Source organism: Mastigoproctus giganteus, chromosome 7 (genome assembly GCF_048544385.1).
Source record: "Mastigoproctus giganteus isolate SK-2022 chromosome 7, ASM4854438v1, whole genome shotgun sequence".
Classification (NCBI taxonomy): domain Eukaryota; kingdom Metazoa; phylum Arthropoda; class Arachnida; order Uropygi; family Thelyphonidae; genus Mastigoproctus; species Mastigoproctus giganteus.
The window spans coordinates 27788543-27814780 of NC_143581.1; positions in this window are offsets into that span (position 1 = coordinate 27788543).

The window sequence follows — 26238 nt, forward strand, 5'->3', positions numbered from 1 at the left end:
CTGTTTTGGCTTTGGAGAATTGATTGTTGATACATAGGAAGGGGCCAGAGAGAATATCTGTTCCGACTGTGGTGGACGGCTAAGGAGCGGATCAGTGATCAAGGCACTTAAGCATTACATGAACTGGGGGATACCATTGTCACCAGTGGTCGCTGTGAGAGGGAGAGTGTTTACGGTTGTTGTTTGGAAATGCAGATCGTAGCGAGACCATCGGTGATATGAGAGCAGCTGAAGACTGGCATGTTAGGAAAAGCTGGAGGTTGTTTAGAAAATCTGGTAACGTAATGGAGCCAATCAAATGGGTAAATGTTCTGGAAAGAATTAGCCCTTGTTTTGTAGAATGGTTTTCGCTGTTTTTTTTTTTTTTTTTTTTAGGGTTCTTTCGTGGTGCGCATTAATTGCTGCCGATTTGTTTCTGTCGAATTCGGCCCTATTCATTCAGAGTGCAGTACGATCTTGCACGTCTCCAGAAGCTTTCCATTTGGCTTGCAGTGATTGTTTGGAGTGGACACTTTGGTTGAGTTGGGTATTCCATGCTCTATAGCGCGGAATTATGTTGACGGTCTTGGTAGCGGTGTGAAGGGCGACGGTATTGATACGTTTTGTCATTAGGTCAATTTCGAGGCTCAATTCACATCTGTCTAAGATGTTCCATGGGACAGTAGATGCAGCTCACTAGATTCAGAAATTGTGGAGCAGTGACCTGTACTGATTTGGTTTTGGGAATATTGAATTTTTTTTTGGGTAGGAGAGCTGTATATATGATTGGTTGGTGGTCCGATTGAAACATGTCGCCTGTGATTTCTTCAAGTTGACATATCGCCGAAGAAAAGACTATGTTAAGCAGATTTTGGTCCCTCGTTGGCCGATGGTTGATTTAAACAATTTGGGTTGTTTGGAGAGATTCTGTAAGCCGACTTTTGAAGTGTTCGATATGTGGAGGAAGATTGAAGTATCGATATATGATGTGAGTGGCCACTGGGTGCAGACTATTAGTTAACCAGTGAGTGGCTTCCTCGATAGCCATCATAATTTGTGTTCGAGGTAGTTACAGAGATGCGACGTCTATGGTGGTACCTTGATGTTTCAGTGTCACCATTAAAGCTTCGACGTGTTGAGAACTGACTGAGACATAGAGTAAGATGAAAAACTTGGTCGTATTGAAGATTATGGCAATTCCAACTCCCTCTTAGGGATACATTTCCAAATAAGTTGCAAGTTCTGCATTTTACGCATGGATATATTTATAGAATTACAAGAGTGAAACAGTTAACATACACATAAAATACTAGTTGGAAGTTTAAGAGGTAGCAGTAGAAGAAGTAGATATGTTTCCCATAGGTCCATTGGAGAGGAAACACGGAGTGATATGGCCAACATCTTGGAAGCTACTAGGCTTTACATACCAACTAAGAAATATTGTTCAAAATTTAGGCCTAAATTGATGTCAGATGAACTAATGAGACATATGGCAGAGAAGAAAAATGCATCGGATGCCTACAAATTAATATTTAAAATAATTAAATTCACATGGCATAATACATTAAGAATTTAATATCTATATAATATCGGTGTGTAGATACACCATATACAACTCTTAAGAAACTACTTTGTAGTTTCTTAAGTAGTTTCTTACAAAGTGAAGCGTTACTTATTCAAGGTAGTGCAATATCATGGCAACTCGTCGTGAAGGCAGAGCACAATATGAGAAAGAGCAAATGATGCCTACAACAACTACTTTGTAGTTTCTTAAGAGTTGTCTATGGTGTATCTAAACACCGATATTATATAAATTAATGGGTGACATGGAAGCCTATGATAGATATAAGCTCGTCTGTAAACAAGTCACAAAGGAGACTTGGTTACAGATGTACTCCTCTACTCAGGCAAAGGCAGATTACGAGAAATCTTTGGAAAAGGATGCAAAGAAAAACAGCAAAGAGTTCTTTATCTATGTAAACTCTAGAAGGAAGGGGATGAATCAGATTGGTCCACTGGATATTGATGGTTCAACTGTTGATGATCCTGCTCAGGTGGCTAACAAACTAAACGAGTATTTTGCATCGACATTCACACATGAGGAATTATTCAGGGAGCGGAATGCCAGAGCTGTGTTAAACTCTGGCAGTGAGCTGGATGATTTTGTAATAACTGAGAGTAAAGTGGAGGAGAAATTGTTGAAGATAAACACAAGAAAGGCACCCGGGGTGGATGGGATCTATCCAGTTATATTAAAGGAGGCAGCAAAGGAAGTAAGCAAACCCTTAGCCATAATTATGAGAGCATCCTTGGACTCAGGGGAGGTACCCATGGACTGGAGATGTGCAAATGTAACCCCAATTCACAAAGGAGGATCAAAGGCTGACACTAGTAGTAGTAGTAGTAGTGGCATGTGATGCAAGAAAGCAAGTGTATTGAGCTTATGCAGCATCAACAAAAAAAAAAAAAAAAAAAAAAATCACGCCATTCCCTCCAAATGCCTGTCCAGTTCCTCCTTAAATTTATTTAACCTATCAACTTCCACGACGACAGATGGAAGTTTGTTCCAGCAATTAACCACCCGCTGGCTAAAGGCAAATTTCCGCACATCTATTCTACATCTGTCTTTTCTTAATTTGAATTTATGCCCCCTTAGGTTCGTAATCTGAACAAGTGGAAGGATCCCATCAGAATTCAGCGTGCTGAACACATTCAAGACCTTATGGCAGTTAATGACAGTAATGGCAGTAGCACACTGCCATTACTGTCATTAACAACCCTGCCAACCTTTGTATCATCTGCAAACTTCGACACTAAGCCTGATATACCTTCATCAATATCATTGATAAATAATATACAAAACAACAGAGGACCCAACACCGAACCCTGTGGGACTCCACTAATAACATTAGTCCACGGAGAGCAGCACCCATTGATTACCACCCTCTGTCTTCTCCCACTCAACCATCCTTTTATCCATTGGAGCAACTTACCCTTAATACCATTCTGCTCCAATTTGTACAGTAGTCTTCCATGCGCAACAGTGTCAAAAGCTTTCCTGAAATCCAAATATATGATATCAAAATTATTTTTTGCATCCAGTTCCTTTGTAACCACGTCATATCAAATTTGTCAGACAAGATTTTTTCTTAACAAACCCATGCTGTGTCTGAATTATTGCTGCAGTCTTGTCTAGATGATCCTGCAATGCATCTTTAACCATTGACTCCATTATTTTACCAGGAACAGAAGTTAAACTAACTGGTCTGTAATTACTCGTGTCACCCTTCGATCCCCCTTTATGAATTGAGGATATATTTGCACATCTCCAGTCCGTGGAGACCTCCCCTGAGTCCAAGGACGCTCTCATAATTATGGCTAAGGGTTTGCTTAGTTGCTTTGCCGCCTCCTCCTTTAATATAACTGGATAGATCCCATCCACCCCAGGTGCCTTTCTTATGTTTAACTTCAACAATTTCTCCTCCACTTTGCTTTCAGTTATTACAAAATCATTAAGCACCCTGCTACAATTTGATAACCTTCTGCCATTTTGAAACCTTAATAATTCCTCACGTGTGAATGTAGATGCAAAATACTCATTCAGTTTGTTTGCTATCTGAGCAGGATCATCAACAGTCGAACCATCGATGTCAAGTGGACCAATCAGATTCAACCCCTTCCTTTTAGAGTTTATATAAGTAAAGAAATCCTTGCTGTTTTTCTCAGCATCTTTTGCCAAGGATTTCTCGTAATCTCCCTTCGCCTGCCTAATCTCCTTCGTGACTCGATCACAGACTAGCTTATATCTGCCATAGGCTTCTGAGTCGCTTGATAATTTATATGCATCCCATGCATTTTTCTTCTCTGTCACGAGTCTCATTAGTTCATTTGATAACCATTTAGGCCAAAACCTTGAACAATATTACTTAATAGGTATGAAACTTTTAGTAGCATCCACGATTAATTCCATGAATGCTTCCCACTTAGAATTTACTGTTGGTAACATCATCAGTTGATCCCACTGTACAGAATTTAAAAACTGTCTGAGACCACTGTAGTCACCTTTATGGAAGCAAAAACCCTTTCCTTTACCCCTGATGGTAATTAAATCTTTAAGTAAATCCCACGTCAGTACACTGTGATCACTGCCACCTAGTGGTTCTTTTATCTGCAAATTCCTAATACATGAATGATCACTGGTGATAATCAAATCAAGAGTATTCCGCCCTCTAGTTGCCTCCCGAACATGCTGATGTAGAAAACAATTATCCAAGAAATCTACAAAAGTCTTTCTAGTATGTGAGTGCCCAACCCACAAGTTCCAGTCAATATCTGGAAGTTAAAATCCCCCATTATAAGACATTCTGATTTACTAGCCCACTGTATTTCTCTGTACAATTGTTCATTGTACACATTGCAGTCATTAGGCCTATAACACACTCCTACTCTTATTTTTGCTTTCGCAGTGCTTATCTCACACCAAACTGACTCAACAGTGCCCTGTCCATCGATGTCAACTGGATGCACTTCTTTTGATTTTATGTTTTTCTTTATTAACAGCATAACCCCTCCTCCCTTCCAATCCTGTCTGTCCTTTTTGTAGACGTTGTACTCCCCAAATTCCAGTTCTGCATTCCTTATATATGTGTGACACCACGTCTCTGATATCCCAACAATATCTGCCTTCGATGTCTTGACCAACACTTCATATTCATCAAAATATATATTTACTATACTTCTAGCATTGGCATACATGCAAGCATACATGCTCCTACTCCTATTCCTAGTTACCCTAACACATCCCATATACCCACCTATTTCAGGATGACTGCCATCTGTGCCTGAAACCCTCAACACCCCACGCTCCAGATTGCCACTTATTCTAATAGAAGTTGTGCAAGAATCACCTTCACCTCTGCCTACGGCTACTGTTAAACTATTAGTCCTTGTATCCCCCACCCTCCCCAAGCTATCAGTTTTCCGACCCACCTAACACTGCCTCGAGTAATTATAGACCTGTTAGTTTAACTTCTGTTCCAGGAAAATTAATGGAGGCACTGGTTAAAGAAGCACTGCAGGATAATCTAGACAAGACTTCAGTTATAGCTCAGACACAGCATGGTTTTGTTAAGGGGAAGTCTTGCCTGACCAATTTGATTGGATACTATGATGCAGTCACAAAAGAGCTGGATGCAGGGAATAACTTTGATATTATATACTTGGATCTTAGAAAGGCTTTTGATACTGTTGCACATGGAAGACTGCTACACAAATTGGAGCAGTGTGACATTGGAGGCAAATTGCTGCTATGGATAAAGGGGTGGTTGAGGGGGAGAAGACAGAGAGTGGTAATCAATGGACACTGCTCATCGTGGACTAATGTTATTAGGGGAGTCCATCAGGGTTCAGTGTTGGGTCCATTGTTGTTTTCTGTATTTATAAATGATATTGATGAAGGTATATGAAGCTTAATGTCCAAGTTTGCAGACGATACGAAGGTTGGCAGGGTTGTTAAGGACACTAATGACAGTTCGCTGCAGCAACAGGATCTAGAAAAGTTGAGCAGATGGGCTGAGAGGTGGCAAATGAAGCTTAACATTGACAAATGTAAAGTACTATAAATGGGAAGCAGTAACCCCAGAGCAACGTATCAACTCTGTAGTACTACACTGAGAGTGGTAGAGAACGAAAGGGACCTGGGGGTATTTGTGCAGGCCGATATGAAGTTTTCTGAGCAGTGCAGACGGTCTGCAAGAGTAGCTCATGGTGTCTTGTCAATGATATACAGGAATTTTTCTAGCAGGGATAAGGAGATGATTATTCCCTTGTATAAGGCAATGGTCAGGCCACACCTAGAGTACTGTATACAGACCTGGAGGCCTCATTTCAAGAAGGATTTAGAGCCGCTGGAACGAGTACAGAGAAGGGCAACAAGATTAGTGAATGGAACAAAGGGGTGCTCTTACGAAGAAAGGCTTAAGTTTTGCAAATTACAGTGTCTGGAGACTAGGCACCAGCGAGGTGATCTGATAGAGGTGTATAAAGCCTTGAATGGTTTAAGCATGCTCAATGCTGATGGGATTCTTCCTCTAGCTCAGAAAAATCACCTGAGAGGGCATAAATTCAAATTGAGGAAGGACGGATGTCGGATAGATGTGCTGAAATTTGCCTTTAGCCAGCGGGTGGTTGGTTGGTGGAACAGACTTCCATCCCTTGTCGTGGAAGTTGATAGCCTAAATAAATTTAAGGCTCAGCTGGACAAGTATTTGGAACGAAAGGAGGGGTGAAATGGGAGTGTTTTTTTTTTTTTTTTTTTTGGCTGATGCTGCATAAGCTTGCTTATGCAGTATCAATCCTTGGATCATATGCCTCTACTAATGCTAATGCTAACATCTGGGTTTTTTTTTGGTTTTTATTTTGTGGCGACCTGAGATCAACAAAAAAGCCATGATAAATTAAATGAGCCGAAGTTTCCTTGGACACGCAGAAATAAAAATCTGAATTAACAAAGCCGAACCGAAAGAATTTTTAATTTAGGAAACCATGGCCGGTGATTAAGAATGAAGAGTAAAGACTAGGGTTGAATCGCCTCTTAGCATCCCTTCCGGTAGCGAAGGTAACATCTGGTATAAAATTTCGTTTCATTTGTCCAGTATGGCTGGTATCCCATCTGAATATCCAGATGCTTATCAAATTTTTTCATATTCTGAGTTTTTCTTGTTTGACCTCTGTATTTAAATTACTGGTTATGTCAAGACTTTTAGTGAAGATTGTGTGCTTTATTCTCTAGCAGAAACCTTTGTACAACGAGGTGAAGGTCATTTCAAGGACACCTGCCAAGACCTGCAGTGCAGCACAGAACTGTCCAGCACGTCCTAAGCATGAAAAGGAGCGTAGATCTTTGAAGTGTGATCAATTTAGCTCTAAACTTTATGTTGGTTGCCCTATGAAACTATGCACTCGAAGCGCATGTGGCCATAGGGGCAAAAACAGCCTTGCAATAGAGGGAAAGAGTTTTCCTATTTAATCCCCGTTCGGTCTTGGTGATTCTGATTAGAGCGTTTGTATACTTTTTGATCTTTGAAGTGAGATAGTTGACGTGGGCCACAAAATTTAACCGGTCATCCACAATAACTCCGAGATATTTAACTTTTGGAACCATTGGGATGGAACTGCCACTAATGTTTAATGAAGGAGGTCTGCCAAATTTTCCCCTGAAAGTCATAATCTTGATCTTTGAAAGAGCTATTCCCACCTTATTACTAACTATCCAAGGAACACGGTCAGAAAGGACCATGTTGGCGCGAAATCGAGATCCAAGCAAGATTTTCTGTAATGTTGAGAGTCATATCGTCAGCAATTACGATTTCATGTGTTTTTATCGAACTTCGAAGTAAGCAACTGACTATATTCCAAATGAGGGGTCCCAAGGCTGAACCTTGGGGTCACCTTCTAGGAACTTTTCTGGTTAGAGACTGCTATTTTGAGATGATTCTAACACATCTTTCCCTTTAAAGTAGCTTCTAATTACGGGGAACAATTGGCCTTGAGGAGTTTATCGAGGACGATTTACCACCAAAGATGGTCGAAAGCGCTTTCGAAGTTAATAAAAATGGTTAATTCATATTTAGTTCGAGAGGTATCCGTGTGATAGACGAGATCCACAAGGGATCTTCGCAGGGTTTTCTTCCAATATAATGGAGAAAGTAAATGGCTGGTGTGGTAGATTATGAATAGTCAACCTGTGTCTACAGATGTACTCCTCAAGTAATCTTCCTCGGTTGTTTAATACGCCGCTACCATCAATATGATTTGGAATTTGAGTCTGTTATTATTAATAAATTGGCAATTTCAAGGGTTTCAAAGAGTTTTTTGAAGTACAGTAAGGAAGTTTAGGTGTGCAAAGCGATAGAGTTACGTATGAGCTATCTGAAGAGCACATACCTAAGCGTTCAAACATTTAGTTATAACGGTGAATCTCTGGTATTTGTGAGTGAGCATTATGCCATAAGTATATTCTATTATTACTCTGCAAGCACTTAAGAATCATCTGAGAGCAGCCAATAACTCAATTTACAATTGCCTTTGCTTTTCAAGATGTATAAAAACGGAAAGACTTTCTTGTGCAACCTCTTCACGAGAAAATCCATAGTCTTTGAAGTTCGCGTAAAAAAGATCATCCATTACATCTTCTTTGGTCATTTCCTTTGCGACGTAATGAATGATCAACGTCAGATTTGAAAGTTTTGGTTTATCGGTAGTAGAAATTCCTATATTAAAAAAAGGAAGATGAAGAAGCAATCCTTTCATCTTTTTGGGATGCAGGTTCTATTATAACTCGTTTGTTAAGGATGAGGACGAATAATTTTGAATGGATAGTGTATATGACATAATATTGGCATATAATATGTCAATTCTTTAAAGTTTTCCCTCCAAAGGGAAAGTTTTATACAGAAATTTCTGTACAAACAAATTTATAGCATCAAGTTCCAAAACCCCAAACGGTTTCTTGATCACAAGCTGCAATGATACCAAGAAAAGATACACTAACATAATTCAAATCTGACCACAAATAATGGACCTTCAGGTCATCTCAATTCTGTTGAATGGATGGGCTGTATAACCAGATTATCTATTGACTCTGTTCAAGCCAACCGAATAAATCTGCAATCTGACACCTTCCGGAGGGAAGCTGATGACATTATGTATTCTTTCCCTTTTATTTATGGCAAACAGATGCACTGCCCTACCATTAATATCCGGACACCTGCCTTTAGATGACAAAATAAAAAAAAGGGCTTTTGTTGTGTCATTTAATATATTGTGCTGAAACCTTTGGCTTTTATGACGGCCATACTCACAACCAGCTTTTTATAAATGTCAGGTGATATGTTCCTCCACTCGGCCTTTAACGTATCCACCACTTCGGCCTTGTTCTTTGGGCGATCTCGACATGCACGTACTCGACGATCCTATACATCCCAAAGATACTCGATAGGATCAGATCAGTTCTCTGGGCTGGCGAAATCCAACTCTTCCACACCCATGTCCTCAGACCACTCTGTTATGACCCAAGCAGTATGGCATGGCGCGTTGTCTTGCTGATACAGGTATGGGCCTTCCTTGAAGTATTGCCATAATGCTGGAAGTACATAATTGTCCAGGCTGTCCTGGTATTGCACAACATTCATGGGTTTCTCGATAACGACTAATGGGTACTAGCTAAACCATGAAAGGATCCCCATACCATGACACTGCCTCCACCAAACTTCATTGTTGGAAGGATACAATCAGGAAGGAACTGTTCCCCTGGCATTCGCCACACCCAGGAACGGCCATCAGACTGGTAGAGTGCGAACCTCTACTCGTCTGCCCATAGAACTGTTTTCCACTGCTCTACAGTTCAGGATTTGCGCTCCTTACACCATGTTAATCAGGGTCTAGCATTTCTTGAGGTGATCAATGGCTTGTGAACAGCTGCACGACCATTGTAACCCGCATCATGGAGTGTCCTTCGTATTGTACTAGTGCTGACATTAGTCCCAATACTCAGAGGGTTTGAGTAACTTGAAACAATGGCAAATTGCGATTTGTGCACAGTTCTTGTCCCGTTCTCTCGGTTTCCTAACCGTTGACCTAAGGATTCCCAGACTGACTGCGATGTCGCGTACAGAACGCTTGTTTATGTGGCATCCTACTATCATCCCACGTTGGAAGTCTGTTAATTCTGTTGAACGTGTTATCTTGCATGCCCAATTTTGCAATTGGCTGTTCGAAGCCCAGTGTGCATATTTATAGCAGGTTCTGTGGCGTGTTGCATGCATAGAACCTCTTTCGCCATCCATGGAGGAGTGTCCGGATATTAATGGTAGGATCTGTGTGGTGTCGAAGGCAATTCTTCCAGGAAAGCAGTTGTAATTTATGCAAGATTCAGAGAGATTTTTGACGATTTCAAATTTTCTTTCCCAGAGTATCACATACTTGCCCTGCCGAAATTATTTGGACACTACAATGTTTGGAAAAGCATTATGGTGTCCGAATAATTTCGGAAGGGCAAGTATGTGAATCGGAACAGGAGTTGTAATGCACAACTAAATAAAGCTCTCTATGGACTGCAGACGAGGCATTTATGGATAGTCCTGTGAACATCTGGAGTGCCAAATAACGATTTAACTTTCTTTAGGGATTCATATCTGTCAGTATTTTTTCCCTGTTTTGCATAAATATTGTTCTTACTTTTTATTGGATGTAGCCCGAATATTTGTTAGGGTGGTGTATCCATACTGAATGGGATTCAGATCCTACTGACTGGCGTTACAACTATTAAACATCTGTTATTAATTAACTATTATCAATCATTAATAATTACCATTTAGCTGTTTTAAATTATCAGCTAATATTTTAGAGGAAATTCACCACGAGTTGTCTTAGTATTGCATTACTCAAAATAAAAGACTGTTCCAATAGAGAAGGATATTGAGTAGTAGCACACACAATAAACAAAAAAGCAATAAATTACTTATGAGTAAACTAGATGGTAATACTTATTAATTTATAAACTTTCATAACTATTCTCTCTGTATGTAAAATTTTCTATATCGAAATTATGAAATTATATAAAATATTAAAAAGTTCTTTTATTGTGAAGAATGCTTAACTCTTTAGATCCTCAGACAGCACTTCTTGTCTCTTAAGGACCCAAGAAAGGAAGGAAGGATTATATTTGATTTAATCTAAAAACCACTTGCATCTTAAGATTTCCATCATCACTTCCTTGACATTTTTCCCTTTTAGCCTCAAGAAATCGGGATCCTCAAATATCAAAAGGAATTTTAAGAAGTTTATTATGAAGGATATCAGTTAGCTATTATGGATAGGGCATTTCGAGGTCAATGGATGATGACGTTAGCAATTTTGTAACTTTGCCATCTTTTTCCGGAAATTATATCCCAAGAAGAAATAGATAGATAAACAGAAGGCAGACGAGACATAACATATTTTGACATTTATTGGAGTTCAAATTGTAACGGGCGAAAGAGTTATCAGTCATCGGCTCTCGCTTGAAAATCTAGTTGATAAGACGCGAAGACCAATCCAAAATATCATAGATTCATAGCAAAGATCAACTGTTTAGACTAAACACCGAGAGTAAACAGTTTAAGTTTACAATAAGCAATTATGGTCAAAATTTCTAAGAAGAAAATCGAATGCAAACAATTAATAATACGCATCTCTAAAACATGGAGGTGAATCATTGTCAGCGAAGCTTTCCAGAGTTGCAATTTCAATTTTCCTGGACTTTGGGATCCTTACAAACATTACAACATCTGAGGAATCCGATATGGAGATGGAAATGCAAAAAATACGAAAAACAATTTAATTGACAAATAATTTGTTTTGCGGTTTAACGAAAAATTCTTAATTAACACAATTAGAAATTCTGCTAAGTGGATTTTTTTTTTGCGATGTAAATTGATAGGATAGAGACAGAGGAGAAAATAATTAAGAATTTCTTCTAGAATCGATTGCAAGTTTATTCTTCAAAAAAAAAAGCCGTTCTTTGCAACCGCAGCGCCACCAGCGGACAGCTTTGATATTAACGGAAGTAACCATAAATTGCTATTAATTAAAATCGAAATGCATTTATAATCCTGAAAAAAATCATCAATATCATATCTCCTCGACTGTAGCGCCACTAGCGGACAACTTTTGATATTAATGGAGGTAATAATAAACTGTTATTAATTAAAATCGAAATGTATTTATATTTCTAAAAAACAAGCAGTCAATAACCGGTCTCCAGGACCGCAGCGCCACCAGCGGACAGTTTTTGATATTAAAAGAAGTAACTGTAAATTATTATTAATTAAAATCTAAATGCATTTATAATATTGGAAAAAAAACATCAATATCATATCTCTACGACCGCAGCGCCACCAGCCTGCAGCTTTTGTTATTAACGGAAGTAATAATAAACTGTTATTAAATAAAATCGAAATATATTTATATTCCTAAAAAAAAGCAGTCAATATTCGGTCTGCAGGACCGCAGCGCCACCAGCGGACAGTTTTTGATATTAACAGAAGTAACTGTAAATTATTATTAATTAAAATAAAAATGCATTTATAATCCTGGAAAAAAAGCTATCAATCTCCACGACCGCAGCGCCACCAACCGGCAGCTTTTGGTATTAGCGGAATAACTGTAAATTGTTATTAATTAAAACCAAAATGCTTTTATATTCCACAAAAAAAATAGCTATCAATATCCGGTTGACCGCAGCGCCACTACCGACAGCTTTCGATATTAAATGAAGTAAATAAATTGCTGTTAATTAAAATCGAAATACTTTTCTAGTGATTTTGTTGTTCGCAGTTCCTGGTTGTTTGTTTGTTTGTTCGAATTTAAATAGATTGTTCGTGCATCGACCTGTGTTGACATATCCGAAACATCTCGACAGTGTGATCGTAACCAATGTTACAAATTGCTTAATTCCTATTCTTGGTATTTCCGCGTGCCAAAACGGAACTTCCAGACACGCATCTCCTAAATATTCTTTGTAAAGCAATTGGTCACGAAATGTATGATAATTCACTTCCCAGAATTCCTTTAATGGTTCAATGAGGAAACGGAACAGGAAATAAAAAGCATACAAATGGTCTTATTTGCTGATGACCAGTGATTAAGCATCCAAAACTTCAATATTTATAAAATTAGAATCTAAATTACATTATACAACGATATAATCCTAGAAAATGTAATTTTTATTCGTTTAAAAGAAGTCGATGTTGGTTATTATACCGCATAACCAACATTTCATCTGAATAATATGTTTTTACTTGTCCACTCATCGATCACTGCCAATAGTGGCTAAACCGGTTTCTAGAATGTCCAATACAAAGTCACTACACATATCCTACTGAACTCTTGAATGATAATTAGATGCATGAAGTCTTCATATTCTAAAGTTTTTCTGCAAGACCCAGTTGGCTTGGTATTCCACCAACTCAACCATCGAATTGTTGTTGAGATAGACATATTCTTTGCATTTCACAATATTTTTTCAAAGTAGTGTACACATTCCTGATAGAAAACTTACTTGCGGCGTATTATAGTATGCTTTTGTATCTTCGATCAGGAAAACACTGGATTGGAACTGTTGTAGCTACCGACAGAAAAAGGATAATACCAATAGATAAAAGCTCTCAGGAGCAGAACTACCCATTTCACCTCCCAGTTACATGGATATTTCCTTTGCAGTAATGATAATGTCAATACCAGTGTTTCAGGAAATTGATAGTCTGCCCAACCTTTTGAACTTTGCCCCTTTTGTTACGATAAACTCTAGAATCGGTGTTTGGCGCGAATATAAGGCAACACCCATTCATTTTTTTATCTTATAAGTATTTTACGAGTAGCATTGGAATTGAAAATGGTTCTGTTATCCAAGAATTACCTCTTCGTTATCTCTGTTATCTGGAAATATCTGAGTTATTATCCTAGGAAAACAGCGCGGTTCTCTGATAATGATACGATTAACTGTGATGCCAACGAAGAATTTCAGAATATAACTACATAAATCATAAAATATTAGATTTAATTAATATTATCAATATTGTTTCATACACATTCGGCCATGTTTTATAAGTATTTCTCTTCTAGAAATTCATAATCACCAGGTTGCCTTGAAGGTACCAATTAGCATAAACCTATCAAATTTGCAGTTCTTCCAAACTACTTCACTGAGCTGTAAATTATGTGACCTTGTCGAAAGATGGGTTGTCTGGATGACACTGAAGCGGATGTCTGTCTAGCTGGGAAGGTAAGTAGGTATTAGTTTAAATGAGGAAATATTCTAGGAAGATATTACTTCACATCTCGAATTCGACGTGGACTGAATGTAAAGTAGCTGGGACATTGCGTTCCAAATGTGTTAGAATATCATCAGGCAAAAGCTGCTCTTTGTAAACAACGCAAAGGTATAAAAGTTTCCCCAGCTTTCTACTTAGAAATGAGATTTTAAACCAAACCTAACTTGCTTACTATTCTTCTGGGCGCCCTGATTTATATTATAGATTATACAACGGTGATAATTATCACCGTTATATAATCTATAGTGGCAAGGTGTTATTCTGAAGTCTCAGCGCATTTTGTAATTTCGCTTTTTTTTTGCTTTGCAGACTACATTATAATTTTCTTATATTAAATAAAGTAAAATAAATTGAAAAATAGTACGTATGACTGAACGAATATTATTTAAAGTTTTTTCAATATATTTAAAATATTATAGTAAATAAAATGATATTTCATAAATTTATGGATTGAAATATGAAATTAATAGTCATAATTTATATCTGTCTTTTTCCATCTTCTCTAGGTGAAATCTCTCCCCATGCTCTTCACTAACATCGTTCAGATTTAGTCTATATAGGTGAGAATGCAAGATAGAGTTTGACTGACATTCTATGTCATCCCACTTTTTCAGTCAACTAGTTCTCTGTAACCTCTACTCATAATGTTACCATGAAAACCATTCACTAAAAGGCAAAACGGCTGTCAGACATTTCACTGATCATCAGCAAGTGTCTCAATAGCCCCATGATGCAGGCTGTTATCTTTAGAATACACAGATCTCAGTTCAAATCCCACAAAATTATTCTAGGGCCACCGTAGCCGAGTGGTCAACGAAAGTTTGTATAAGTGCATGTGCTTTGAGAGGCCAGGATCAACCCTCGTGATTTCTAAATACAGCGCTGTTTCTTGTATTCTTCTTATATTGTGAGCGTTTCTCACCGTGTGGTCGTCCCTGACTATAAATAGAAAATTTATTTATTTTTATTTCGTTTTCAAGCTCTTGCGATGTTGTTATTGGGTTTTAGGAGCATCGGCAATTAAAGCCATGTTGCTCCGTGTATATTGTCTGTAAGTTGCGTGCGTTACGAAGTCGGTTTTCTGTTTGCTGGGCGAAAAACCAGAGTTTCCGAGAGAAAACCATGCTACCCTCGCCTGAGATCGATTAACTCGGCCATGTTGGGAAAAAGACCCATAAAAATTCCTCCTGTGTTTCTTGGAAGCAAGGGACTGTTTACTACATTATGTGTGCCAGGTTACAAATCAGTTCTGGGGAACCATTCTCTTCTCGTGCAGTGCGCATCTACTCCCTTCCTGTCCTACAGCCAGAGATAGTAAGGGAACTTGGTGAAACGCCTTCAAGATATTGGGGAGGAATCCCAACAGCGAAGTCCCTACAGATTATTCCATTTATATTGGTCATACTTGATCTTTCTAACACATGTTTGGTGTATATTTCTAATGTAATGCAACATAGCTTTCAAAATTTTATTTGATTTGGCTATGAAAAGATGCTACTCATCTGGATCGGAACTAAAACCCATTTTTTTTAAAGAAGCCCAATCAAATAAAAATATATATATAGAGCACAGAGATTCTCCAAGAGTGTTAAAACTTGATCCGGTAGATTTCATTCTTTTAAAGAAGATGTTGGGAGCTCTTCACTGGATTTGGTTAGACGCAACTTCCTCAATAAGTCATCCAGTTCTTTCCAATTGAAAAAATCTGGCACTTTATTTGAACACGCTTGAGTTCTAGTCCAAATTATCCTGTCCTCCAGATTGATCATCCTATGAAGACTCCTCTCAGGTAAATGGGTTGAGAATTGGCAGACATTCATTGTGTGGCACAGGAGTAATAAAGGATGGTTTATTGAAATATACTACAGCTTTTCGATAAGTAGTAGTTGGTTGTCTTGATAGTTTATGGTCTCCCTCCATATTTGAGGGTACACCAAAAGGCAAACACTCATATGTCAGTGTTCCAACTAGTTTATAGCACTATATTCACTTACGAATGTAATGAATGTAAATCGAACATTATAAATAACCGATTTAAAGATGTTCGCTATAGCATCGTTCTATAATACTTGGACAGCAGTTAGAGAAAAAGGAAATACAGTAGTTTTAAATGAAGCACGATAAATAGAAAATATGACAGAAAATTTGAAACTTGATAAGAAGGCTTTCATCCTGAAAGTTAGGTTTATAGGAATGCATCATAAAGTGTTTTGACCCAATATGCACGCTGCGTAAAACGAACATGGGAAGTGATTGATGGAACCTTGTATGTAAGGAGTATCTTCTTGCACTTGGTCTTCTCAAGAAAAAGAAAAATACTTCCGGAAGAAAAAAAGCAAAGTCTTAAACAAGCGTCTCTTGCCCACTGGCACTGGAAGTTGACGAGAAGATAAGAATGACTGGAAGCGCCAAGAATCGAGGTCTGTAATGACCATTTCCATTCTAACCATGCCATTGATGGTGAGGATCAAATTCCTGCTTCGCGACAGGGATTTTGTATCTTTGTAGGATAATGACGTTGTTTTTCTTTCCATACAGGACGCAGTTTATTTTTCCAACGTTTGTCCGATGTCTGGATCATCTTACTGAACTGTTCAACCTGCTCACAAATTTCTTCTTTCCAGCTTATTCAGTTCAGTATGGCGAAATTAACTTCGATTTATTAATGGCATCATTCTAACGCTTACTCAGTATTTTGTACCTTCAGAGTAAGACAGCTCCATCTGTGGACAAGTTGAGATACTAAATTACCATTAAGCTCTCATTTTGGTCTGACAGACAATGCGTGCGTTTTTCTTGAATATTGTAAAGTCTTAATGATTTCTAGTACAATAGCGTGTTTCTGTTAGACTAGCTTTAGCTTTTATTCCTTCGTTTTATTATTATTATTAATTTTTATTTCGCGTCTCCAATGCAACCAGTTGCTGTGGAAACTACATCACGTAGCCACTTCGACACTTCACTCCCGACATCCTTTTGTACTCTGTAGAACACATTCAAGGTCGCAGAAACTCTATCGATCTACCAGTGACCTTGAATGGAACGTGAAAGGCTTATATAATGGCATTCCCGGAGAAATCAGTTCCAGTGAAGATGCATTTTTTTTAACTTGAATTTTCAATGGCACTTTGATCTCTCCGCTTGAGATTGCATCGTCAATGTAAAACCCCCCAGACGGTTGCACAAGTAGAAGCACTCTTCGGCTTCTCTTCTACACGCGGATTAGGGAATCTTGGTGCACTTATGGGGAGGAAAGATGGGATGGGATTAGTTAAGAAAAAGCCATAATTTCTGCTTAATAAATAGTCATAATTGTAATGTGTCTAACAGACATCCAGCATTAGGAAACTCCTGGAAATAAATAAAGGATAAAAATAATTAGCTTTAAAAAAAAAACGTCTTCTCGGAGGTGCCAAATTCCATGGTGCAAGTCATGTTACCTTCAGTCAACACAATTAGAAGCGTTGACAGTAAGACAATTTTTCATTTTGAACCCCTGTAAAAGCATCTGCTCCGCATTACACAAGTGTGATACAATAGAGAGGATTTTTTTCCCATGAATAATACAGTATTTGCATATTTGTTTTAATAAATAATATTTTATTTTACATTGCTATTTATTTTACACTCTACAACTCAATACATTCAATTATATAACAGATAAAACCACACTTTTTGTTATAATTATTATCATTTTAATTGTAAGTATAATTTTTTTAATAATTAGAATTTTTATCTCTGAAAAAGGAATTTGAAGTCTTGAATCCAGTAAGTTTAAGTTTTAACAAGAACCGGTAGTATATTTGAGCACATATTTAATTAATTAAATTAAAATAAATACAAAATAATTATTTATTTCGTGAGATATCAAATAATTTTATAATATTATTTGATATCTCACGAAACAAACGATTTTCTTTTATGCTTTAATACACTGCTTGACCATTTTATTAGGACCATGAAGGTTTTGGCTATATGCAGCGATCTATGCAAAAATATGTGAATCGGAGAGGTTAAATGGTGTGCATGACGTTTGCAGGAATGCACCATAGAGCTCTGTGATCCGAGTAGTGCCTAAATTTCGAGGATTGAAAGCCCTCGAGGATTCTAAGGGATTTCAAGCTGATAAGATGGTCGATACGCGTTTAGCAGGCACCACGGCTCAGAAGATGGTGGCACTTATCGAATGTTCAACGATGTACTCACTTGATCACTTGATGATCAAGTGAGTACATCGCCAAACTACAGAACTATCAGCCTCTGCATTGCAAGGCAACATTGCTCGCACCCACCATGCGAAGAAACCTAAAAAGAGCGCCCTACGAGATCTTCATGAAAATCCACTGATCTTGATTAACTGGCAACATGGCTGGGTTGGTGCTTCGAAGGCAAAGAATGGACGCAGTAGAACTGGAGACAGGTCATATGGTCCGATGAGTCTCGATTTACGCTTTGCAGCATCTCTGGAAGAATAGAATGTACAAGGTGACTTTTTATTCACCTTACTATAAACAACAAACTGTTCTTTTTCTCTACAGCATTTTTCCAACAAACCAAATAGTATTGTGGTTAATGGAACAGTTTGAGAGAAGAGGCAGTGTTTTAGAAGAAAGGAAAAGTCTTGGAGGCTGACCTTCATTAAGAACAACACCAGGGAGGTTGATGAAGCTCAGAAAATTTTGCTGTGAAGCCGGAGGAAGAGTTTGCCTAAACTTTCACAACAGATTAGGATGTTTTACAGTATAATAAGGAAGATTTATCGAAGTGACTCGTATGCATATCCTTACAAACCCAACTCAGCTCAGCCAACCACCAATACCAAATGCCAAAGAACAACGTGTTCAGTTTGCCACGAAATTCATTGCTCTCTTAGAGATAGAACCTGATATTACTAACAAAGTTTGTTTTCCAACGAAATGTACTTTCATTTATATGGGTATGTGAATAAGGAAAATGTAAGATTTTTGGCTCTGAAGAGTCTACAATTTATTGTTGACAATCCATTACATGCACAAAGGATTACTGTGTGGTGTGCACTCTCTGCATTTGGCATTTTTTGGGCCAATATTTGTCGATGAAAACACCACAAGCGACGTCTACCTCAGTGTGTCATTAGGGACAATTTTCTTGACTTTTCTGTATGGATATGACATTGACGTGAATGAAAAGTGCTTTAAACAAGACGATGAGAGACACGTTGGAACATATGCTTCGAAACTTCACACTGCGACTGAGGTACATTGAATATGCTGTGATATGAATTTCCAAACTGCTAAATATAGTTCAAGCGCCAATTTCTGTTTCTAAACAATATTTTATGTTCTTCGGGTGAATAAAATAGTAAGATGAATAAAAAACCAAACCACACGAAGCACTTGAACCATCCTGTTGTTTACCGACAGTAGGCTACTAGATGAGTTGTGATGGCATGGGACATGTTTCTGTGAAATACTCCTTCCTGGTTCTCATTATTTCAATGGAGGGCATCGCCAGAGTATAACCCCTATGGGCAAAGGTAATTTCTGATGGCAATGCAACCATCCACTGTGTCAGATGCGTGACACAATGGTTTGAGGAACACGAGGAAGACATCAATCATCTGCCATTTACCCTGACCGGTTGGACCAGGGCAGGATCATCAATGGTTGGATCTCAACCCCATTGAGCATGGTTCACTGATTATCCGAGATCGTAAACTTGGAATTAGGAACTTTCGCAGCATAATCTTCTGCTCAGGTCACTCCAGGAACCGAGGAAAAATTCATTTCTTGAATGGTCCAATATCCTGTGTCACTTTTCAATAACTTAACGACTCAATGCGAAGTCCTATCAGAGTGATAATTCACACTGAAGGCTGTGTAGCACACTATTAGTACATGGTCCTAATAAAGTGGCATTAAAACTAGTAGAAGTATTGCAGTTTATCAACAATTTTCTTAATTTCCATGAATTAGTTGATTTTGTGGTTTCATAATTCCTATGGACTAATAACGAGTTGTCCTAATTCCATAATTTTTATGTGTAATTATTATTACTGTTAGGTTGACATCAATAAATCCTTTTTAATTTGTTACCCATCTTTAATAAAAAAAATTAATTCATTCATTTAATTGATTTAACTAATTCATAAATAAAAATGTTATATAACATGGTTTTAGAATATGCAAGATGTAACCAGGAGGGATCGAGATGTAACTTTTCCTGGAGTAACAAATTAATTATCACTCCTTGGATCTGAAGCCAACGACAGACTGGCATGTTTTCTACCAACGAAGAGGTCTGTCTCTGTAAACAACTTCACTTTTAAGTAGGTAATTCACAGAAGTGCAAAAGTTATTAAGGTCAACCGACTTCTGCGTCTAGCCCTTTTATTTTTTTTTTTATATATTTATACTATGTATATAAGTAGCACTCCTGCTGCGTAGAGTTTGCAAATAAAAAAACAGTTCCACTATCTAGTCACGTGTTCTTGCTGACGAGAAATCACGCTGGTCCCATGCTACTTCCACACTTGGCATTGTTCCAGATTTTTTTTCTACTTACTGCGCATGCGTCGGTATGAGCTGGTTAGAAACAACGTTTGGTTTTAAGTTATATCACGGTCAAAATAAATGGAAGTACACGTATTGGCATATTCGAGTTATTTAAAATTAATAGAATATTTATCAGAAAAAAATATTAGTGTGCGTGAGTGATTGAGTTCACTGATTTTCCAGCAACGTAACCTTGGGATTAGGAACGTCATTTATTACGTATGAAACCAACTTTTTATTTTTGAAATAAAAATAAGTAAGATACCCCTGGTGGGAATAAATTCGTATTAAATTTAAAAACAATAATTTTATGATTCAAATTTTAATCATAATGATTTTAACAAATATATATATATATATCTTTCTATATATATATATAGAAAGAAGATGGGAAATAAGATGGAGAGAAACAAATAGAGCTGTAGAGAAAGAATAGATAGAGAAAGAGATAAGAAAAAAAAAAAAGAAAAATGATAGGAAAGAAAGATAAACGAATAGCTAGTAAAAAAAAAAGAAAAAGATCGACAGAAGTGGAGAAAAAGGTAGAAAAGGGAAAGAGGGATTTAAGGTGAACAAAAATCGATATGGTACAGAAAGAACGAAGTAACGTTGAGGAAGATCGAATTAAGTTAGAGAAGGAACGAAAGAATCAAGAGAAAGAATGAAAGAAGGTAGAAAAAGGTCGAAAGAAGGTGGAGAAAAGATAAGGGAGATTGGGAGAGAAATTTAAAAAGAAGGTGGAAAAAAATAGGGGGAAAAAGGTAGATAAAAACGAATTAAGGGAAAAATAACGAATTAAAGTAGGGAAAGAACGAAAGAATGTCGAGAAATGATAGAAGAGAAAGATCGAGAAAAAGTAGAGAAAACATAGGAGAGGGAGTAGAGAAAAGAGTAGAGAAAGATCAAGAGAAGGTGGTGAAAAAGATAGAAGAGAAGGGAGGGAAAGAGAGAATTAAGGTAGACAAAAATCAAAATAAGGTAGATAAAGAACGAAGTAACACTGAAAAAGAACGAATGATAGGAGAGAAAGATAGAAAGAAGGTAGAGAAAAAGATAGGAAAAAACGGTAGGGAAGGAACAAAACGTGGTCGAGGAAGGACTAATTAAGGTAGAGAAAGAACGCAAGAATGTAGAGAACGATAGGAGAGAAATAGCTAGAGAAGTTAGAGAAGGATAGGAAAGAAGGGTACAGAAAGATCAAGAGAAGATAGAGAAAAATATAAGGAAAAATGGAAGAGAAAGAAGGTAGTAAAAGATAGGAGAGAAAGTTAAATAAAGCTGGAGAGATGGCAGAGAAAGGTTAGGAGAGAAAGGTAAAGAAAACTAGAAAAATAGAGAGGGGGAGAAGCTGTGCCACCTGGGCGCACAGCTATATGAGCGCGTAAAATTACTACAGTCGCAAATAATTTCTGTTTTATAAACCATATTTCTTAGGATATAATTTTTTTTCCTTTAATGTTCCCAAGAATCCTTGAATATAAAGATGCCATTCTTTATTATAATGGCATAACCACATACCAGACGGCGTTATGTTTTTGTTTGGTACCCTTCATCCTGGATTCTAGCCAAAGGAAAGTAGCTCAAAACAAAATCACTCTCTCTATTTCCACAAACACCATCTGTTGCAGCAAAGTCGAAAAATAGATTCCACGCATTCTTTCTCGGAAGTTGTTTTGATTTTAAACAGACATTACACGTCATTCGTGCTTTTAATGTGGGTTTAAGTGACAACGTAATGATACAACTTAAAACGAAGGAAGAGTAAAACAAATTAGATACACAAAAACAAAAAGATAAGACAGAAGACTTATGTCGTCTGTCTGTAGACACCATAAACGTTTCGTCTCAATTTGGGAAACAAAGTTGTAAATATCTGCTTGGTTGCTTGCTGTAGAGTTTGAGGCGCATCAGCAACTAAGGTGTGTGTTCTGTGGTCGATTTGCTGTACAAAAAACCCGAGTTTCCGGAAGAAAAAATCATACTACCCTCTCCCAAGACCAACTAACTCAGCCACGTTGAGAAAGGCTCAAAATAAATAATAAAATTATTTATTTTGCAATTTTTACCAAACCGAATTCCTATTAAATATAATGTACGTATGTTATTTTTAGTATTGTAATCTCCGACTTTTTTTTCTTTTAATTCTTTAACTTTGACCTTCAGCATGCGTGTTAGTTAAAACCAAATCCACCTGCTCTTGCTAAATATGGAACAAGTTCAGTGACTGCTACTTCTGTCAACTTTAAACTTGAATGTGCCAACCAACGAATGAACTCTTGGCTTTTCGTATGTTTCTCTTCTGGATCTGCGAACTCCAAGAATTCCCGGTGCGTCCTCAAACTTCCTGCCGTTACTTGGATAACGTCTCTAGTATAGTTACAAAAAAAAAAAAAAAAAAAAAAGGCAAGCAGTAGTTTCCTCCATAATCGACAGGGGGCGCACTAATAAGCAGAAGACGAAAATATTGAAAGACACTAGTTGCAAGTGGCGGTATCTTAGCAACTGAAGTTCGTCGTAAATCTACAAGCTCTGTAGTCGTTCTGTTGGACATCAATTACCGCTGGTATACCTCTGCGTGTTCGTTTGGCACATGACCTTGAATGTCACATTGGTGGAGGACGTCTCAGGTGGCTATTAGCCTCGAATATTACTCTCCTATTACTGCCCATTTAATCTGGCCTTGTCAGACAGCGCCTTCTACCAGTCACTCAAAGTTCTTTTTATTTTTGTCTTTTGCATTATTATCGTGACGTCGTCTGTTTCCTAGAAACAACTTTTGGATCAGACCTTAGACTACAACTGATGATTTGATGAGCGAAGAGAATATTTGACAGGCCTCTAGAGGATATGTCATAGGACCCAAATGATAAAACTTTAACATGGCGCGCGCGTGGAGGCTATTATTAAATAATATTCATACACTGCCATAAACTAAACCCCACGAGTCATTTAATGGATTTTAGTATCTAACATTTTGAAAGACCATGTAAAATAAAGGCTGATTTGGGACATTTAACTTCTGGGTGGATTTGGGACAAGCCCACAGTCTAGTCCAAACGATAATCTTGATCTTTAACATGATTCTCAGCCATCCGTTGACTAAATGATTTGCTGGTATTCACCACATAGCGTTTCTTACAAGAAAGGCATTTCTTATTATTATTATTATTAAAACTTACTAAATAAGGCACTTTTTATTTAGAAGTAATGCAATACCAAGGCAACTCGTGGTAAAGTCACCGTTCGCATTTAAAAGTAATGCAATACCAAGGCAACTCGTGGTAAAGTCACCGTTCGCATTTAAAAGTAATGCAATACCAAGGCAACTCGTGGGAATGATCGTTCTGCTTGAGCATTAACACCATTACATTTACCAGGCAGTTCAAATCTTGCTAGATAGAAAAACAATAGAAAATACGGAGAAAATCCTATTTTCATAATTTTTCTTAATTAAAAATAACTTCATTTACTTTATTTCTGTTGGTAAGTGTGTAAATGAAGTTATTTTTTAATATAAAATTGTTTAAATATTTATTCATTAAAAAAAAAAGAAAGAAAGAAAACGCCCACTATTTATTACCCCTTAAAAAGCAGTTTTTCAGTCAAAAGGACGACTGTTGACTTTCAACAAATAAATCGCCTTCAGAGGGGATTTTAAAATTAAAATGATTTCAAATCATTTGATAAAATCTTAAATACAAAACTAAGCGAATTAACAAGTGGTACACGATAAAAAAAAAAAAAAACATAAATTTTTGAGTCAATCACGATACATTTTTAATCTTTAGTAACTGACTTAGAAAGCTGTCGTTTGGTCACACTGACTCAGAAAGCTGTCGTCTGCTCACACTGACTCAGAAAACTGTCGTTTGGTCACACTGACTCAGAAAACTGTCGTTTGGTCACACTGACTCAGAAAGTTGTCGTCTGCTCACATGAATCCTTCCAGTGCTTGTTTTTATTATTTTAGATCAAGGGCGGGCAACCTTTATAAATGGTAGGCCAAATAAATGTCTGTGATGTACACGCGGATCAATTTTTTTCAGCTTTCTTTCTACAATTTTTAGGATCACTGTATATTATTAAAATGGCGTATAATGAAAATATTGTCATAAACAGTGTTATGTTATTTATTTATTGTAATATACATACAGGTACATAATTAATTGTATTAAACACTAATAAACTCTAAAACTTTGTATAAATTCTAGTGGCAGAAGACGTTAGTGATCACTAACCTCGCGCGACAGACGAAAAATGCTTCGTCGTCTGGCAAGACAGTGTTGACTTATTATTTAATCCGTTATTAATTAAACAGTAGAGATGTGAGAAATATATTTCTAATCCTATCTATTTTCTTGCTGAAAATTGTTTATGTTAATCAATGGTGTGGAGGGTAAACACCTGCAAACTATGACCGTTATGGTACCACATGACTTATTTGACAACTTGGCAAGGGTACCCAAGTCATAAATCATTTACAAGTCAATTCCCAGCCGAAATGTCCTCCGATGCCCTCTCTTCAAAGTTCAAACCCTGACGCATTGATGACGCATTTGCTGTGCTCATGTTTTGGCAAAGTTAGTTGGAGGTTTTTACACCGTTAAATACGCAGCAAAATATGATCCTGCGTTTTTGCATCTTTCCACTAAAATGGCTGCGGTTTCCTTTTTTGGATTATTTAGATCTTTTTGAATTCGTTTTAAGGAAGAAGCAGCCAATCTCTCAAATATCGATGGATGTATAACTTTGATTTGCGATATTTTAATCTTTGTGTAGCGGCCATTGTTTTTGATGATTTAAATTAAAATTTTGAAACTAAAAGAATTAAAAAATCAGTTAAAAATAGTTACGACCTCTACCGGGAATATTTAAAAATAATGAAATATGTAAATTAAAAACTGGTGTTCAATTAAATAACCATAGATTTTAATAATAATAAAAGTTTTTAAAACTTAAAGTCATATTTTTATTTCATTTAATAATTACATTCCTTTTATTAATAATTTAATATAATTATATTAATTTTTCGTACACTTGCCGATAATATAATTACTGTCTTATCATAGCAATATTTGAATATAATATTATTAAACCAGTATTTTCGTTATTAATAATGCAACGTTATGAAATGATATCTATGAAACCTTCCATCACCTTTAAGAATAGATTATTATTGGGAAGATAACTATTAGCAAACATTCTACAATCTTCCGAGAAGTAAATAATCTTTATCTCAACTCCCGTAACCCTTATATAAATTTTTATATACATGTGCTGCCATCTAATGACGACAGCATAAATTTACTAAAAAAAAAAAAATCTCTATAAATAAATATATAAATACTCTCTTAAGTCCTGGGCTTCGTCGCAACTGTCCTTCCCAAAATGATTTTGGAGTAATTGGGAGCAACGCTTATGCACCTTTAAAAATATGAATAAAATGCTTAAAAATATTACTAAATGTAATCAATGTGTTTCTTGATTAATCCCTAAAATAATAATAACCTGCGAGCAGGTTATTATTATTTTAGGGATTAATCAAGAAACACATTGATTACATTTAGTAACTTTTAGTAATATCGGCACTGTCCTTCACACCCAGAGTGGAAAAGATCCGAGTACGAATCCCATCAATGATACGAGAAATTTTTTTGAGCCGTTTTCATGACTGAGTTATCGGTCTCATGAGAGGGTAACATGGCTTTTTCTCCCGAAAACTCTGGTTTTCATCCAGAAAACAAGAAAACTGACCACAGAACTCACGCAGTTTACAGACATAATATACTGTATATGGTACAATGTGATCTAAGTCGCTGCTCTAACAATTCAGAATATTCACATTACCCCCTAAG